Genomic DNA, 16,037 nt, shown 5'->3' with positions numbered 1-16,037 from the left:
GGTGTGTGTGTGTGTGTGTGTGTGTGTGTGTGTGTGTGTGTTCTCCGAGGATCAATTACACTCTCTCTCTCTCTCTCTCTCTCTCTCTCTCTCTCTCTCTCTCTCTCTCGTGCATTTTACACTGATGCCGGGCGCATGAAATAGCAGATTTACAAGTTATCAAAGCATTGCAGCACAACACATTGTGAGCTTGTAGAATGTAGATTGTCTGTTTTTCAATTGGGTTGGGTAGTGGGTGTCACCCATTGGCTCGTTGCTGGAGGCCCTTAACGAGCTCGTTTGTAGTGGGTGATACCAGAGAGTGGGTGGGCGTGTCCCCGCTGCAGTCTGACCTTTCAGGAGTATCTGTCTATTGAAAGGACGTCGTATCGCTGTTTATGACTGGATGGAAATGAGTTTGCAATAATTTATGTCCCAAAAACAAACATTCATCATGATGGTCAAGGAAAACAATCTGACGTCCGCATGTTGCAGCGTTGGTGTGTGTGTGCGTGTGTGTGTGTTTGTGTGTGTGTGTGCACGACTCACCCAGCTGCGAGTGTAAATCATCCAACTTAACGTCTGTAATGAGTCAACTATAGGACGGCTATGATGATGTCACAAACCCACCCACCGCCATTCAGCTCAGCACGCACCCCAACCTCCGTAGGGGATTGACCATGGTGTGTGTGTGTGTGTGTGTGTGCACGCGTGTGTGTGGCCCTCTACAGTACTTTCTCATGTTTTTTCAGCATGCATAGTTTGGCAGTCTGTAATTTGCCAAACTTCCTTTTCAGCCTGCACCTGGATTTGAATGCATGTGCGTGCACGAGCATGCACACACGCACGCACGCAGACACACACTCAGACACACAGACACACACTCAGACACACAGGCACACACACACAGGCACACACACACACACATACACACACACACACACAGACACACACACATACACACACACACACACACACACACACACACACACACACACACACACACACACACACACACACACACACACACACACACACAGACAGACAGACAGACAGACAGACCATTACATGTAGCGGATCCACAAGCTATAAAGTTTCCATCTCCTGTTGTTGAACAGCTTCACTTGCTTTGCAGTGTTGATTTTGACAGCAATTTAGTTTTAGTCGTATTTTGAATAAAACTTCATTTAGTTTTAGTCATATTTTAATCATCTGCAATGCTTTAGTTTTAGTCTAGTTTTGGTAGTAAGTAGTTGGTCGGCTAATTCTACAGTTGATTTTGGTGACACAATTATTTTTGGCGGGCCTTGATGGAGTCTTAATGGCAGATAAGCTTGTACTGTAGGTCTGCTATTTTCAGAGCACAACACCGGAGTGCAACCAAACATAAAATTACTATATATTTTTTGTTCTACTGGATCTCTTCTCCACTAGTCAGGGTTTTAGTTTTATTCTATTTTTTATTTGTTGACCAAATTGTCAATACTGTATCTTTAGATCGAGATTTGATTAAAGAGCATTATTCCAGCTTTCCCGCCTATGGTATCCTATGGTATCCTACGGTATCCTATGGTATCCTATGGTATCCTATGGTATCCTATGGTATCCTATGGTATCCTACGGTATCGGGCAGGATTGTGTTAATTGTGTAAATGCCAGTTCTAACAGACGATGGAGCTGCCACGGGTGTTTCCATAAAGGACTACTGTAATGTATGGTACACTTTATGACCTATTTTAATAACTGAAATGTATGGTACACTTTATGACCTATTTTAATAACTGAAATGTATGGTACACTTTATGACCTATTTTAATAACTGCACAGCAACAGAAAGAAACGGATGCATTTCAGGCCTTCCTAAAAACTCACACTCGTGTGAAGTGAGGGGCGCCCAGATTTTTTTTGGGGCATGTTGATGTTCTCATGTCTGTGAAAAAATAAAAACATTTATTTCAAGATAATTATGTCAGCGAGATGACGTCGTTGATTATTTAAACACACATTAAAGTCCATAGACTCCCCAAATAAAAATGCTTAAGGTGTTGTTGCTATGACAATATCTAATCTAAACAGAAGCTGTGCATACAGTATGTGGGTCAATAGACCAGACCTCAGAGACAAATACATGGAAAAAGGTTGATGTTCAGATTAATTTGCACTATGGAATAATTTCACTGACGGGTTTCCTGTGTATTTATAGCTCTGGCCACAGTCTGTGCACATTTCCCATAGGCCATAAAAAAGTTAACTGTCTGGAGTGGGTATTTTGAGGACAAACCATTCGTTTTATAGTGAGATTAGATTACTCTTAGCTCAGCCTTTCTTAAACTACGGCTCGGGACCCAGAGTAGATCGCAGGCACACTCACTCAAACCAGACACAATCAGACACAGTTTTTACTGAACAAAGAATGATAACTTCAAGAGAGTACATTGGGACCAGTGTTACGTTCGTCGTCTAAAATTATGGCGAAACATGTTCGTCATCTACCCTTTTCACTGACAAAAACTAAATTAAAACTCATCATCATTTTTCGAGATCATGGATTCCACAATGCTACGCCAGACTTTCCGGTCCTTCATTGCCACCCCCAGTTCCTGCCTACTGAAGCATGTGTCCCTATAGCGATGACATCAGGGAACGACAGCTTTCTACCTCTGGTCCGCCCTGAGGCAGGACTCCAGAGATGAAGGGAGGATATAACCTCATTGTCAGCTCTGTAGCAGTGGCCGGCAAACTGTGCTCTTCTGGATCGGACTAGTGAAGAAAGACGGGGAAGGTTGCCGTATATTAGATTAGTCGATGCAGGGTGGCTCTTCCAAGACAGATTTTGCGCTCTAAATTAAAACTAAATTTAAACTAATTATGATGGCTATGATCTAACAACCAAATGTTAGCTGGAGGGACCAGTGGAGAAGAGATCCAGTAGAACTAAAAGACAAGTCATTTTATGTTCGGTTGTGTGCATGTGTCACTCACTGAAAATAGCCTATCTACTGCTGCGACACATTGTAAGCTTGTAGATCTGCTATTTTCGGCATGTATGCGGCGAGTATGCTTTATCAGGCATTTCAACGCCATTACGGCCCAACAAAATACATTTTAGTCTCCACATCTAGGGTTGACATAATCGACAAAAATATTATGGTATGTAGTAGACTAAAACCAGTCTCAAAGTAAATATATTCAGATGACTAAAATGTGACAAGCTAAATGGAATTGTAGTCAAAACACTATGACCAAAACTACATAAAAATGTGCTATCAAAATCAACACTGCCTGGCTGTACAGTCAGTGTCCGGAACATTTCTTATATGAAAAAGTATAAACAGAAAGGTAGGATGGATGCAGATAGTCATGCATGTCATTATTACGGGGGGGCTACACTGGGGACGGAACGGAATCATACACAGCTAGGTGTCTTCACCGACAATTCGGGAGTTCCGTATTTACCGTATTTACTCACCTCACCTAGACTGAAGGTGAGGTGAAGAGCTGCGTAACCGCAAAGCCCACGCAAAAAGATTTGCGCGCGGAGCTTACGCACATCCTGCGCACTGCAGCCGGATTACATTGATTATAGTGGTAGTGTATACTGTACCGTTGCGGAGTGTAGCATGGCCCTTACATACAGTATGTGAGAACTTAAAATGCAACGTGCGTAAATGTACTTCTTCTCTAGGGTAGCGGTGGCATAAAGGTTAGAGCAGGGTTTCTCAAAGTGGGTGATAGATTCCAAGTACAGTAGATTCCAAGTGTTCTGCGTCACCCCTGGACTTGCGTCACGGAATCTATCAATATCACATCCGTTTAACCACGTTAGCGGCTATTTTCTGCCGTATGACTTGGCGTAAATCAGCCTTGTGTCACAGTGGTTAGCGAGGAAGAATCGCAAGTTTATGTTAAACCTCAGAGCAGCGTCATTGGCCGTGTCCAACAGACAGACACTGTGCGTTTAATTTTCTTAATTGCCCAATTTAGAGTCTGTGTTGACGTGTGGATTTAGCGCATAATATAATTATACTGTTTATACCGTATATTTTTATACAGGCCCTGTTTTCTTTTCCTGCTGCGGTTCATATTTTGTCATACCACCAGTGGTGGAAAAAGTATTTAAGTAAAAGTATCAATACTGCAATGTAGAAATACTCTTGACTTGAGCTAAAGTACGAAAGTAGGCTATATAAAAATTTACTTAAAGTACGTTCATAATATTTTAAATGCATGAAATGTACAAAAAATTATATTGAAAAGAGCAGATCTACAAGCTCACAATGTGTCTCACTGTGACACAATGTGAGTGTGTATATCGGCTATTTTCAAATTGCCGAAATGTAGGGCTGAAGTGGTTCATATATGTGTAACCACAATATTTGTCAAATAATTGCAGTGAAAAAGTACAATATTTTCCTCTGAGATGTATACAGTAGAGTAGAACTACTCAAGTAAAGTACAAATGCCTTAAAAAAGCTTAGCGGTAAGTACGTACTTTACACCACCGTGTCTGTGGCACAGTGTCAATCACCCGAAAATAACCAGCGGAAGGCAAACTCTTTGACTAAACAAGAACTAAATGAAAAAATAAATACTAACAAACCAACCTTTGCATAAAGCTACAGTTGTAACTTTCAGATGAAGTATTTCATACGGTAGTTCAGATGTTATTTTGATTTCTCATCTTCAGAGCATATAAGGCTCTCTCTCTCTCTCTCTCTCTGTACTCATGCCTTTTTGACATCTGGCTTTTGTGTGTGACGTCATGAGGCATCCAAGTCTATGGACTTTTGATTTTGTCTTATTCAAATAGACCAGTGGTTTTCAACCAGTGGTCCTTGAAATGAACCATTAAAGATCTTTAACTCCTGAGAGCGTAAAATTAAACCAAATGGACCTGTACGGGTCCATTTGGTTTCATTTTACGCTCCCAAGAGTTAAATTATTATTATAATGTATTACTTAATTTACAAGAAGTCTACACAATTTGAGAATGTAGAAGAATTATTATTTTGATATTATTTCGTTTTGGGTCTGAGAGGCTAAACAGGGTCAAATGGTGGTCCGTGGCTCAAATGCCCAATAAATAATGGAACTTGAAATGAAAAGGGTTGAAAACCACTGAATAGACTAAAATACAATCATTTATTGTGATAATTGACAGTGATATACAGTATATTTATCAAGAAACATCTAATTTAATCAATCAGTAGAGTGCTACATCTTTTTGAAGGCCTTCCCAGAAGATGTGAATTTTGCATTGTGTTTTTGAAGAAAATATGCTCGGCATGTCAAACATGATTATAATCTCCACCAACGTCATTGTTAATGTTTTGGTTTAGTTTAGTTTTTTCCCCACACACACAATTCCTATTTTAAAATGCACATAATGGCTTCAGAATTCATGGTTGCTAACACTCTCGATTAATTACAAAATGTACAACTCTCTAGGCTTCCGTTAGCTCCATGCCAAATTTTCAGAAACACTGATAATAAAAAATACATTGGAAATTGGATGAGGAAACGTGCTGCAAACTCAGGTTTTGAGACTATAATGAACTCAGTCTATTTGTCACTTTGCACATGCTATATACATTTACTACAACTACAGTCAATATGGGTTGAATTCTCTCTCTCTCTCTCTCTCTCTCTCTCTCTCTCTCTCTCTCTCTCTCTCTCTCTCTCTCTCTCTCTCTCTCTGCCTATCCACTTGTCAGGCTATATTGCTTGGGGTGGCTCAGCGTAGCAACTTGCAATGTGCCTGCTCTACAAGATATGCTACACCACAGACACCTGTCAAACTACTTAAAAAAAACCTCAATGCCGTCCACAATCACAACACCAGAGGGAGCATGCACAGATCACGTTCAACCCAGATTTGGCTCAAACAAGGAGTGAAATGTACTGTCCTGCCATGCCACAAAAAATATGGAGTGTAATCCCTACTCTCCTCCAAAACAGCTCTAAAAGAGCACTTACTGGTGGAATTGGCCCCTGTAAATAGTAAAAGCCTACCCCACCCCCCAAACTGTTTACAGCACATATGTTTCTTTTTGATATGACGTTGCCTGTCATTAAATGACTTGACAACATAAGGACCCCAATGGAAACAAGCCATAGGCTTTCTTGGGTTTAAAATTCTCTTGGCAGATTAACTGTACTTCGCTGTGCTTCCTTTTGCGGACTGCTAATAAAGTATTCAATCAATCAACCCTATACGGTGAGAGGCGGCTGAGAAAGTAAAGCGCGTTAGCCGGGGCTAGTTATCGTACTTTTTTTGTATACCGACAGGTGTTACCCTTCATTAGCCACACTGTAAACACTGACCCACCGGCCACCTTCCCCGCACCCTTGATTGGTTTTCCAAACTTCCTACTTCCCAGCACTCCTAAGGGGCCATAACTTACAGCTCTGTGTCCCAGGAGGGAGAGGCAGCGCTGCGTTTCCTCTCCCCTCCCTGCCTGCGCTCCAGACTCCATAAGTCAGCGCCGGGCCCGCGGTGAAGGACATCCACTGACCCCATTGTGTTTGAAGTCCACCCCAGCGCAGGATGGAGTTTCCCCCCCAGACACTGATCTACATGTCAAGGGTGCATTTCCTGAATAATGGGTGACTTCATGTTTCTCTCTCGGCAATAAAGACAAATCCCACCCCTCGCCTCGACAGAGACTCAAAGGTCCTTGTGGAGGTTGAGACGTGCGTACTGTACATGCAGCCCGTTTGGGTGGCTTAACCCGGTGATTCTCATGTCAAGGACACCCCCCAATTTATGTGTTTTTGCCTGCGGACCCCCTTCTGGAAATATTTTGTGCATGCAGGGGACCACCATGAGAGTGGAGATATAATTCAAAAGGGTCTGGGAAATGGCCAATCTTGTGGATCGGCTATTTTTCAAATAGACTAAGTATACAATAAGGGGTAGCTTTGTTAAACTGTTCCTCATTTTGCTGGGGAATCCCATGGAACCCCCTCAAGGACCCCCTGGGGAATCCCATGGAACCCCCTCAAGGACCCCCTGGGGAATCCCATGGAACCCCCTCAAGGACCCCCTGGGGGTCCCCGGGAACTCAACTTTGAGAAGCACTGGATTTTCCCATGAACTCTAACATGCGTCCCTATTCTGGGGGCTAATGTTTGACAAAAAAATGGCCGTTGTACAAGCTTGTGAGCTTGTAAAAAGTGAATAGTATTGTTTGTGTGTGTGTGTGTGTGTGGGGGGGGGGGGGGGGGGGGGGGTATGGGTACCCCTGTATAGACCCCTTCTTAAACCCCTGGGGGATTTCGGTCAATCAGTACGTAGAGTTTAAAGGGGAAGTTCACCCCCCAAAAAAGACTTTGCATTCTATCAATTACTCGCCCCGCGAAGCCTTGAACTCACGGAGATCTTTTGTCTTTTGCATTCCTGAGCCAATATTTCAATTACTGAAGAACTGAGGTAAATAGGAGGCCAAGGTAAAACTATATCAACAATAATTCATGAACTCCAAAACAACTCTGGTGTAATCCAAGCAGAACGTCTGCACTGCAGACTCCTATTCAGTTCACCAGATATATTGGAATATCGGGTCAGGAATGTGACAAAAACATCTCCATTAATTCAAGGCTTTATGGGGCGAGTAATTGATTGAAGAAAAAAATAAGTCATTTTTGGAGGGGGGAGGAAGATCCCCTTTTAAGTGTTTAAATGATAGTCAACTCTTAAGCCTTTCTCTCTGGGCTTGAGACACATGTAATCCTTCCCGTCAAGCCCAATGTCGTGTTCGACACCAGATAAAAGGCCACTGCGGGGCGTGTGCGGAGCGGAGCGTTAAACGGCGCATCGTTACTCGATTAGCAGACGTGGTCCTTGTAAAGGCATCAGGCACTGGCGCTGGCCTATAGATGTGGCACACGACACCATGCACTCAGTGCATCAGGCCATAAATCTCCCTCGTATGTGTTCTGTTCCCCCCTCAGAGAGAGAGAGAGAGAGAGAGAGAGAGAGTCAATATCTAAAACAGACACACACATACACTGCTGTTGGCAGACATGTGTCATCCTTTTGGCTGGTTGTAAATGCTTAATATGATGCATCTCTGTTATAGCCCAGCCCGGCCCCCGGCAGGCTCTCCCTCCCCTGCAGATAACAGAGATCCCCCCACCCCCCCTCCCCCCTCAACCCCCACGCACACACACACCACCACGCCCACTCCAAAACCCCTGCACCACCCAGGGTGTGTGTGGGTTAGTGACGATGACACTGTGCTGATGACAGATCAGCGGGCATGTGATGATAATGCGTGTGTGTGTGTGCACGTGTGTGCGTGCGTGTGCACATGCGTGCGTGCGCGCTCGTGTGTATATGTGTCTGTGTGTGTGTGCGCACGTGCGCTCTCTTTGCACACTTCAGTCATAAGGAATATAAATCGGGATATCTGAGAGGAAAAACAGCCCCGCTGACTGAATGTTGATTTCATTATAATAAGACCATGAACAGAAAAAATACCCAATGCACTTCCAGTATGTTTATTGTAACTCTTTATTTAGTTCTGTAGTTGTTGGATGTCGGATGTGTTTGGTACAGGGAATACCCTTTACCTTTCCTCCGTTTAACCCGTTAGACCTAGCTGAAAACAAATATCATCTAAATCCTAAAGATTTCTGAAAAAAAACTGCTCAAACCTTTTCATGTCAAAGACTGCCAAAATGATATGTACTGTACTGTATTTGGCCACGGACTCTCCATCTCAAAATATTCTGGTCCAGGGACCCCCAGAAGCAAAGAAAAAGGAACCATTGGGGCCGGCATAGCTGAATGGTTAAACTTAAACTAAATGGTATTTTATTGTGGACAGGAACCTATTTCACGTAGGTAAAAACATCCAACTGTTTGGGACCACATCTTTGAGCCATTCCGTTGTTCTTTCTTGGCTTTGATGTTGGGAGGGTATTTCCCTCGTCTTCTCCACAACGTCTGACACATATTTCTGCTGAATGGGCCTGATTATGGAAGTGCTCTCCTTCTCCTGAGCACAATGCTGCTGCAATCACTCTGAGATGTGTGACACTTCACATACTGGACAAATGAGTCCCAGACCAAGAGGAGAGGAGGGAGCAAGCAGTGGTGATTTGGACAGCACATTGCATTTATTTTGAATAAAACTTAATTTAGTTTTAGTCATCTGAATCGTTTTAGTGGTAGTCTAATTTTGGTTGATTAAATATAAGATTTTAGTAGTCAAAAATGGGCCTTGATGACGTCGTAATGCCTGGTTCTAATTGGTTGCATCCTACAAATGCTTGTGAGCTTGTAGAACGGCTATTTTCAGAGCGCAACCAAACGTAAAATGACTAGTTTTACTGGATCTCTTCTCTACTTGTCTCCCACATTTTGGTCTTGTTTTTTTTGCTGATGAAATCGTCAGTATATTTAGTCTTAGTTTTAGGTGGTCGACGAACATTTTTCGTCATAGTTGTGGTTGACACAATCAACACTGGAGGGAGGGAGCAGGCAGGCAGACCGGATCATTCCAGTGTCGGAGAGAGAGAGAGAGAGACAGACAGAGAGCACGACCAATACATTTTATTTCTGTCCTATGTGCAAAACCTTTACCCCAATGAAATGCCGCCCAAACCAGGGATTGCAGTCGCAGTCCCAACCCCTTTCACGACGACGAGCGGCGCGGAAGATAATTTCCCCATGCATTTTTCCGATAGACTTTTCAGAAAGTATTTATTTATTTATTTAAAGCCAACTCGGATGGTGACAAATCATGACAATAAACAAAACATGTTGGGCCGAACAAATAATTAGAAAGAAGTAAAAGAACAAAAAAGGTGTTGTACCCTTCCCCTTTTCTCTTCTTTCTAATTATTTGTTCGGCCCAGAAAATGGTGTTTATTGTCATGAGTTCTGAGTTGTCACACATCTATGAGGAATTATGTTCCGGGCCGCTCGTTGGGGGTGACGCTCTATTATTGTATTATTTACATATTATATGTACTGTATATATTGTATTATTTACATTTAAAGACCAGAGGTGACCTAACCTTTCCACACCTCAGAGGAAAGAGTCAAATTACGATATCAAAACCTCTTATCTCCATATTCTAACTTGTATTTCTTTAATTAATGCCCAAGTCAAATTACGATATCAAAACCGCTTATCTCCATATTCTAACTCAAAACCTCTTATCTCCATATTCTAACTTGTATTTATTGAATTAATGCCCTACAGTATGTGATCATACTACGACGTCACACAAAAGCATACAAAAGTAGCAGATCTGGAAGCTTTTCCACCACACTGAGCGTGTAGATCTGCTTCTTTTGACGTTTCTTCTTTATTTTTTGGTCTGTTCATAATGAGGTTTCCACCCGACAGAGATGATATACTGTACCGTTAGGCCCACACCGATATAGCAGTCAGTTCTCTGCAAAACGAGAGTGCTAGTGGGGAGGAAACGCTCGCTCGGCTGCCAAGTCGGCCAAGTCTCAAGAATGAATCGGACGAATCAAGCCCCCAACGGCGTAATGTCCCATTTCGCTTCATGAAATGACATGCACGATGCATCACTGTGGGAAGGTTTCTGTGTTATGTTATGTACCGTGGGACGAGTGCTATAGCTGGCTGCGTGCAACTCACTGGTGGTGCCATAATACTTTGCCTTCGAGAGAGAGAGAGAGAGAGAGAGAGACTGACACACACAGTGAGAGACAGAGAGTGTGGAAGGGCTGTTATCATTTTGCTTGGGGGGGGGGGCCCTCGGTTACAGTTGGTCACAGGCGTGCCGTGCATGGCGGATCAGATGTAAGCGAGGTGGCAGTGATGTCATGGTCTGGAACGATGTTGATTTTGTGGACGAAAAGTTAAGACGAAAAATGTCCGTCTATACCTTTTTTCACTGACGAAAATGTTAGGGAGGTACTATAGTGTTATGTTAGGGAGGTACTATAGTGTTATGTTAGGGAGGTACTATAGTGTTATGTTAGGGAGGGACTACCTTTGCTGGCCCCCCCGGACCCCACTGTGTGTGTGTGTGTGTGTGTGTGTGCGTGCGTGCGTGTGCGTATGTATTTTTTACACAACTTTACGTAGCAACAACAGGGAACAGTGAGATCTCTGTTGCTTGCAGGCCTCTCTTGGCCCACGCGACCGTGACCAACGCATAACGATGCACTTATTTATTTATTTGTTCATTTTTGGTTCTCTTTCGTATGGGGTGGGGGCGGTGGAGCTTGGAGGGGGGGGTGAGGTAGGTGGGGGTGGGTTTATGCCATACACAGCCAGCCAGTTTGTGGTGTGGTTTTGGCATACATGCGTTATTCATGTTCAAACATTGTGGTCATTCTCCAATCCATATTCATGCTCTTAAAAAGCACGGGTTCTGTGTGCGTGTGCGTGTGTGTGTGCGTGCGTGCACGTATGCTGTGTGCGCGTACGCTGTGTGCGTATAGCAACCCCTATCACGTTCCCTCCCTTTAGCAGCCACAGACAGAGAGATTCAGTTACGTCTGCCTGCTTGGGCAGGGCCGTGTTATGCGCACGGTTGTGTGTCGCGCGCAGAGTGAGTGAGTGTGTGTGCACATGCATCTGTGTACGCTTTTGTGTTTGCATTTGCGGGCCTGTTCGTTGCTTGTCCACGTGGTTCTACCACTGAGTGTGAGTGTGTGGAGAGACTAGTAGTAATACAAGTTTACTTGTGAGGGTAAAATGAACAGTAGAATAGTATAGACATAGCAAGGAGTGTTCTCCTGGTCTTCACAAGACAAGCTGTCATTTTATGGTAATACATGTTTGTAGATTTAGGCTCAGAGTTAAGACAACATTCAGGTTGGGGTTGTAGGATCAGACAGGCAGAGGTTCGGAGCTTGATCTGTCGTTAGTTATGCCTCTGAAAATGGAGCGGGGGGTTTATGCCTTTATTGATAGACACACAGTCTGACAGGAGGGGGGGGGGGAGACGTGGGAGAGAGTCAGCATAGGCCGTCGTGACCCAATCACCTGCGACTCTAATAGTGCAGATCTACAAGCTCAAAGTGTCATCACAGCGGCACACATTGTGAGCTTGTGGATCGGATATATTTTCAGCTTTTGGGTTAGGGATGGTTGGCAATGGCATTCATGAAATTGCCGTCCTAAGATGTTGATGTCCTCATGAGTGAGTGAGTGTGTGTGTGTGTCTATAGGATGTTGCCCTACACACAGAGGTCTCTGTTAGTTATGATAGTGTCTTGCAGGTCCCCCCTCCCCTCCTCCCCCCGCCATCTCTCGGGGGAAGCCGGCTCTATTTCACCTCTCCCTCCGCCAGACTCTGGCCTGCCTGCTCTGTCAGCACTTTGCTCTGGGACAGTGTCATCGCTCTGCCTCGGGGCCGGTGTCATCACACCGGGCCACGGCTTTGATAGGGGGAGGGAGGGAGGGAGGGGGGGAGAGAGAGAGAGAGAGAGAGAGAGAGAGAGGACTTTATTTATATAGCACCTAATAAACTGCAGCAAAAAATCAACACAGTAAATTAGAATAGGAGTTGGCACTGAAGGCTAATCTCTAAAAGTGCATTTTCAGAAGGGATTTAAAAGAGGACACTGATTCACGCTTGATCTCCAAGGGCAGTGTGTTCCAAAGTGTTGGCGCTATGGTGCTGAAAGCCAGATCACCTTTGGTCTTTAGATTACAGACTTGGGGATCAAGAAGCTCTTTGGTTGATGATCTCAAGCAACGGGTTGGGACATAGGGGGAGATTGGAGCGAGACCGGACCTAGCCTTATATATGGTCATTATGGTGAGGAGTAGTTTGAAATCGATTCTGAAGGAGATTGGGATCCAGTGTAGGGACGCTAAAATGGGTGTGATTGCATAATGGGACATTTTGCATAATGGGTACTTTCTACTTTTGTTCAAATACATTTTGAGACTGATAGCTTTGAATACACATACATTTTGAATACCGGAATTTTACTTAGTGCTTCTGCATTGCAGTATTGATGCTTTTACTTAAATGTGAGTACCTTGTCCACCACTGAGAGAGATAAATAGAGATGTCCCCTGGCCTTCCATATTTCCTCCTCCTCCAACACCACCCACCCCCTCGTCTCTCTGTATCCCTCTGCGGGGCGATTCCTCTTCTCTCTGTCCATTCCTCGCTGTTTAATGGGCTTCTGTCTTCACTGTAACTCACCGCTCTCGGCCATCCTCGGCCCAGAGATGATGATGATGATGATGAACCCCCTCAAGGACCACTGGTTGAATACCACTGCCCTACATGATCGCACTACAGTGTCACTGGTTGAATACCACTGCCCTACATGATCACACTACAGTGTCACGGGTACAGGCTTTAGTTTCGACACACTATTGGTCCGACAACGACAACCTACCTCAAACCCTAACCTAACCATAAACGCAAGCACGGAACAGCGCATGTTCGCCAACCTTAACGGATGATCGCCAACCTTAATCCAGTCGGCAACCTTAAAGCAGGTTCACCAACCTTAATCCGATCGTTTTCCGCATGTTGGTCCTATGGTATGTCGGATAAGCGTGCGCACCCCAGCGTCACACATTAGCGTGTTGAGCTTGTCAATCCGCTACTTTTGCCGTTTAAAAAATGTGGTCTTGAAAAGTAGTTTTGGACACGCAAGGTTTCCGTCCGACAGAGACGATATGCATGACGTTGCATTTGTACATGTCAAAAGGATAAAACACAAGCTTGAGAGAGTGTTTTGTTTGTCCTATGCACAGCTTTGTCTGTTGTATTGCAGATTGCAGTGAGCCACAGCCGTGCCACGCCCAGGAGTCATTTGTAGTTGATCTAACCTTCCAATCCAACCCTTGATTTCTGAGTGCCAAGCAGGGACACATTGGGTCCCATTTTTACAGTCTCTTATCTCAAAGTTCTCACACCAAGTTCATTCACAGTCAGTCCTGTGAGAGGTGTTGTTCCTCTTGATGGGCAGGGTTGTCTCCACAGAAGAATATCCACAATGACCTGCATGGTCTTTTTCTCTGTGGCAGCTAGTGTCCAGCAAAACGGAGTCTTCTTTGTGCCACAACAACTGAGATGGGAGGGATGCCTCCATAGTAGGACGGGGTCTCAGAGTTGGGAGATTTTTACTTCTGTGGTCCCCTGTTCTCTTAGCTCTCTCTCTCTCACACACACACACACACACACACACACACACACACACACACACACACACACACACACACATACACACACACACAATCTGGTCTCTCCCTCTTTGGGCCCGTGTTAGGAGGGTTAAGAGTTCTGTGTTCGTCAGGGTGCTGGTCCCGTGTTAGGGGCATGGACCCATACAACTCCTGCACTGTTCAGTCTCCTATGCATATGAATGTCTAGGGGAAGTGTCGCATGTTGATAGAAAGGAAAATATTAGTCTAGTGTTGGCACTGTGTTTGGCGCGCGCGCGTGTGTGTGTGTGTGCGCGCGAGTGTGTGGCCATGCATATAATATACGTTGACCACATAGATCCTAGCGTCCCCGGCCCGGGGCGAACATTTCCGCAAAAATATAGCTGATCTACTTGTACTATCGGCTATTTTTGCTGACAATATTTGGTGTAGAGGAGGGGAAAAATAACAAAAACTAGGGGGCCTAGTTTAGGCCCCTGTGGGGACTCCAATGATGAAGTATATGGTTCAAGAATTTCACTTCATATGAGCATGGATTAAAGTTCTGACTTCTCTGCCAGCACATACAGTAGATTTATTCTATGGAAGCGTGTCATTCATGGAAGATAGCAGATTTCCACGTATTCGTTATTTTAAGAGCAAAGATAATTTTACGGTCAAACTATAGCACTAGAATACATGTTCAGGAGCACTGTACATAAACATAAACGCTCTCTGATATTTTTTCACCTGGTTGGAGATATGTGGAACGGCAGTATTATGTTTATTATGATAATACCTAAACATTATCAATTGAAATACTGTATTAATTGTGTAGGAAACACAGTATGTGCGTGAGTGCATGCATGTGTGCCTGCGTGCGTGTTTAGGGGGTGTGGGGTCTCCTTTCACATTGTTTTATGAATCATTGATTTGTGAATTGACCTCAGTTTCAGTCATGATATTGTTTTATGTATGTTTGTTCTTTATTCCATGTATGAGTATGCGTGTGTGTGTGTTCCTCAGTTCTTGTAGAATGTGTGTCTTCATTTGCATAAGACAGACAAAGACCTTTAAGTCGTCAGGGATCCAAGTATCCTGAGTCCTAAATTCCTCCGGCAGACATCTAGCGGTGTTGTCCCCATTTCTCTTAATCCCTCTTCCTCGTAAAGGAAGCCAGTGTTCTCATGTCACGTGACCGTTTCTGAATTCAGCGCTACTGCCAAAAGTAAGGGATCAGCGGTGATAGTAACATCTCATCAGCACAGGCAAGGAGCGAGCGTTCCTGTACGTCCAGAAAAACTGTTCTGATATGGAGCAATGGCCTGAACCAATATATAGTAGCGTGTAGATCTCAACCAATAAAAGTGTGAAAACTCACTAAAATATAGATTTTGCGAGCGAATATAGGAGGGGTGGATGACGTCGCTGCATGGCACGTTGTCGCACCTGGTCTCATTGAATAATGTTTTAATGAGATGTCCTCGTTCGCTCGCTTGCATTGCTGGCAGTGCAGATGTGGTGTTAAGCAGTATGTAAACGCACACGTTTTCTGCACTGGTTCTCAAGTGGTTCTCAATGTGGGCTCTCATTACACCTCGGTAAAACAGAATCCCTTCAGTCAGATTTAGGAGCTGACCACAGTCTTCCCCCAATATGTGATAAGGGACAGAGAACGACTAATGGACTGTGTGCAAACTGCCCTACAAAGCCAAAGTGCATGCAGTAATATAATAACTATACAGATTTTATTTTTGCTTTTCTATTATGCTTATAAGTGGGTTTAAAAGTGTTTCAACTGGTCAGCCAAATTAGATATTGGCAAATAAGTGATATTACACTAATTGTAAATATGTTCTTGCTGTAATTGTTATTCCCCAAAATCATGAAGGCTATTTTGACTTTTGGTGTACACAAATGTGTCTGTGTGTCCAAAATACATATAGTTCC

General features: G+C 43.9%; 1 protein-coding gene across 1 annotated transcript in view; it reads left to right on the top strand.

Moving 5' to 3' along the window:
• Positions 1-16,037, top strand: part of LOC308314967 (ERC protein 2-like) — a gene marked incomplete at both ends in the record, with an annotated part of 254,270 nt that overhangs the window by 74,097 nt on the left and 164,136 nt on the right. The window lies entirely within an intron of this gene.

This window comes from Protomyctophum bolini, assembly GCF_963924005.1.
Source record: "Protomyctophum bolini genome assembly, chromosome: 5".
NCBI classification, from domain to species: Eukaryota; Metazoa; Chordata; class Actinopteri; order Myctophiformes; family Myctophidae; genus Protomyctophum; species Protomyctophum bolini.
The sequence above is the reverse complement of the archived record's forward strand: the minus strand, read 5'-3'. Positions and strand labels throughout refer to the sequence as shown.